Consider the following 4,045-nt stretch of genomic DNA (forward strand, 5'->3'; position numbering starts at 1 on the left):
CCGCCCGGCAAGCGCTGCCCGAGCCTGCGAGCCTCCCGGAGGGCGGGCGGACGGCGAGCTCGCGGTGGGGGCCGCCGTTTGCCGTCGGGTCGAGCCGGCTCCGCCGGGACTTTGCCGGATTTGCAGGGACCCGCGCCTCACCCGCCCGGCAAGCGCTGCCCGAGCCTGCGAGCCTCCCGGAGGGCGGGCGGACGGCGAGCTCGCGGTGGGGGCCGCCGTTTGCCGTCCGGTCCAGCCGGCTCCGCCGGGACTTTGCCGGATTTGCAGGGACCCGCGCCTCACCCGCCCGGCAAGCGCTGCCCGAGCCTGCGAGCCTCCCGGAGGGCGGGCGGACGGCGAGCTCGCGGTGGGGGCCGCCGTTTGCCGTCGGGTCGAGCCGGCTCCGCCGGGACTTTGCCGGATTTGCAGGGACCCGCGCCTCACCCGCCCGGCAAGCGCTGCCCGAGCCTGCGAGCCTCCCGGAGGGCGGGCGGACGGCGAGCTCGCGGTGGGGGCCGCCGTTTGCCGTCGGGTCGAGCCGGCTCCGCCGGGACTTTGCCGGATTTGCAGGGACCCGCGCCTCACCCGCCCGGCAAGCGCTGCCCGAGCCTGCGAGCCTCCCGGACGGCGAGCTCGCGGTGGGGGCCGCCGTTTGCCGTCGGGTCGAGCCGGCTCCGCCGGGACTTTGCCGGATTTGCAGGGACCCGCGCCTCACCCGCCCGGCAAGCGCTGCCCGAGCCTGCGAGCCTCCCGGAGGGCGGGCGGACGGCGAGCTCGCGGTGGGGGCCGCAGTTTGCCGTCCGGTCGAGCCGGCTCCGCCGGGACTTTGCCGGATTTGCAGGGACCCGCGCCTCACCCGCTCGGCAAGCGCTGCCCGAGCCTGCGAGCCTCCCGGAGGGCGGGCGGACGGCGAGCTCGCGGTGGGGGCCGCCGTTTGCCGTCGGGTCGAGCCGGCTCCGCCGGGACTTTGCCGGATTTGCAGGGACCCGCGCCTCACCCGCCCGGCAAGCGCTGCCCGAGCCTGCGAGCCTCCCGGAGGGCGGGCGGACGGCGAGCTCGCGGTGGGGGCCGCCGTTTGCCGTCGGGTCGAGCCGGCTCCGCCGGGACTTTGCCGGATTTGCAGGGACCCGCGCCTCACCCGCCCGGCAAGCGCTGCCCGAGCCTGCGAGCCTCCCGGAGGGCGGGCGGACGGCGAGCTCGCGGTGGGGGCCGCCGTTTGCCGTCCGGTCCAGCCGGCTCCGCCGGGACTTTGCCGGATTTGCAGGGACCCGCGCCTCACCCGCCCGGCAAGCGCTGCCCGAGCCTGCGAGCCTCCCGGAGGGCGGGCGGACGGCGAGCTCGCGGTGGGGGCCGCCGTTTGCCGTCGGGTCGAGCCGGCTCCGCCGGGACTTTGCCGGATTTGCAGGGACCCGCGCCTCACCCGCCCGGCAAGCGCTGCCCGAGCCTGCGAGCCTCCCGGAGGGCGGGCGGACGGCGAGCTCGCGGTGGGGGCCGCAGTTTGCCGTCCGGTCGAGCCGGCTCCGCCGGGACTTTGCCGGATTTGCAGGGACCCGCGCCTCACCCGCTCGGCAAGCGCTGCCCGAGCCTGCGAGCCTCCCGGAGGGCGGGCGGACGGCGAGCTCGCGGTGGGGGCCGCCGTTTGCCGTCGGGTCGAGCCGGCTCCGCCGGGACTTTGCCGGATTTGCAGGGACCCGCGCCTCACCCGCCCGGCAAGCGCTGCCCGAGCCTGCGAGCCTCCCGGAGGGCGGGCGGACGGCGAGCTCGCGGTGGGGGCCGCCGTTTGCCGTCGGGTCGAGCCGGCTCCGCCGGGACTTTGCCGGATTTGCAGGGACCCGCGCCTCACCCGCCCGGCAAGCGCTGCCCGAGCCTGCGAGCCTCCCGGAGGGCGGGCGGACGGCGAGCTCGCGGTGGGGGCCGCCGTTTGCCGTCCGGTCCAGCCGGCTCCGCCGGGACTTTGCCGGATTTGCAGGGACCCGCGCCTCACCCGCCCGGCAAGCGCTGCCCGAGCCTGCGAGCCTCCCGGAGGGCGGGCGGACGGCGAGCTCGCGGTGGGGGCCGCCGTTTGCCGTCGGGTCGAGCCGGCTCCGCCGGGACTTTGCCGGATTTGCAGGGACCCGCGCCTCACCCGCCCGGCAAGCGCTGCCCGAGCCTGCGAGCCTCCCGGAGGGCGGGCGGACGGCGAGCTCGCGGTGGGGGCCGCAGTTTGCCGTCAGGTCTAGCCGGCTCCGCCGGGACTTAGCCGGATTTGCAGGGAGAGTTCCGCGCGCCGTCTCTGGGGGGGACTTCAGGCTCGCGGCGGACTTAGCCGCATTTCCCAGGTCCCGCGATAGATCTTGCCGGGCGCGTCGCTTCCGGAGGCGGTCGAGGAGGCGGCCGTTTCTCGCTGCCTCCAGTTGAGTCATCGAAAATTGCGTCGTCGCTGGCGCACCAACCGGGTGAGCCTACAAGTCTGGTGTTGCGCTCCAGCGCGGGCGGAGAAGTGTCTGTCCGTATTACAGGAGCGAGTAGTGGCTCGTCTCCGCAGCAGCGCTAGCTGAGAGGCTGTCACGCTCCGCGGCTCAGCCGTCGATAGTGAGGGGTGTACTGGGCAGCCTTTCGCGGCGCTTCCCGAGCTTGGTTCGTTCGTCTCCGTCCGCGTGGACCGAGAGCAAAAAGACCGGCGGCGGAGGAGGCCGGCACTCGAACGCTGGGAAGACCGTGGCGGGACTCGATCCCCAGGTCTCAATTTTCTCGCCGCCCCGTCCGTGAGCTGAGCGAGGGGCTCCGATGATGGCACGGGCGGGCGAGCCCGTCGGTTACGTCCAGGCGCTGAGATCCCCTTAGCAGCGTCCGGCTCTTGCTTGCGCTTGCCTAGGCGCCCGGTGGTTCGGCCCAGGTGGCGGTACTGGGTTTTTTTTTTTTTTTGTTTTGTTTTGTTTTGTTTTGTTTTGTTCCCCCCCCCTTCCTCCTCCCTCCCCTCCCGCCCCCCCTCTTTTAACTTTTTCCCCCCTCCTCCGTCTGCTCCCCCCTCTTTTACCTCTTTTCCCCCCCCTCCTCCGTCTGCTCCCCCCTCTCTTACCTCTTCCCCCCCTCTCCGTCCGGCCCCCCCCCCCGTTACCTCTTTCCACCCCCCACCCCCCCTTTTTCCCTTTCTGCCTTTTCCCTCTCCTTTTTCGCTCTTGTCGCTCTTTTGCCGGCGTTAAAGCTGGAGCCCGCGAAGCGGGGAACCGAAAACGCGGTGGCTTTTTGTGGATAAGAGGGGCTCGCGGGAGCTCTCGTCGGCCTTTTCACCACCCGGCCCCGAATAGTCCCCGCGGGGTGGGCTCGGGGCTGCCCTGTTGTCTCAGGAACACGCAGCGTTTTGGCCTACCGTGGGGGAGGCCTTTTTTACCCGTCTTGTCGTCCTTCCTGTCTTCCCCGACCGATCGATGAGGCCTTTCGGGTCGCGTCGGAGAGGGCCCCCGGCGGGCCGGGCTCGTCTGCGCTCCCCGTCCTCGGGCGGGCCGCGGGCGGCGTCCGGTGTTCAGGCTGGGCGGTCTCCTTTCCAGCTCGCTTCCCGTTGCGTGCGAGGTGTCGTCCTGGGTCTTGCCCCCCTCCCGAGCGAGAGAAAGAGCCGCGACCGCGTTGGCGGCGGGGTGCGTGCCCCGCCGCGTCGGCCGCGTCCTTCCTGCTCTCTGCTCGACGGCGGGAGGAGGTTCCACGGACGTGTTACCGAACCGGGCTGTGTGACGGCCGCGTGGCCCCGCGAGCCCTCAGGTGTCCTAATTGTACGCGAGGCGCCGGTGCTGGCCTCCGTCCGTGTGCCCGTGGGTGCCGGCCGCGAGCAGCGCTCGGGCGGTAGGGCGGCCGAACCCAGAGAACGGGGAAAAGCGAAAGCGACGACCGTGGGCGTCAGGGGGGCGTCCGCCTCCGCTGCGGCCGCTGGCCGCGCCGGCTTCTTTCCGTGCCGCCTTTCCGCCTGCTGCCGAGCGAGCCGCCCCGGCGAGGGGCCTCGGTCGCCGGGTCGCACCCGCCTCGGCGGGTCGCTGCCTCCTCTAGCACGTCCGGTGCTCGCCGTGGCCCTGGGGGAGAAGACGCCCCGCGGGGC

Source organism: Lathamus discolor, unplaced genomic scaffold (genome assembly GCF_037157495.1).
Source record: "Lathamus discolor isolate bLatDis1 unplaced genomic scaffold, bLatDis1.hap1 Scaffold_1023, whole genome shotgun sequence".
NCBI classification, from domain to species: Eukaryota; Metazoa; Chordata; class Aves; order Psittaciformes; family Psittacidae; genus Lathamus; species Lathamus discolor.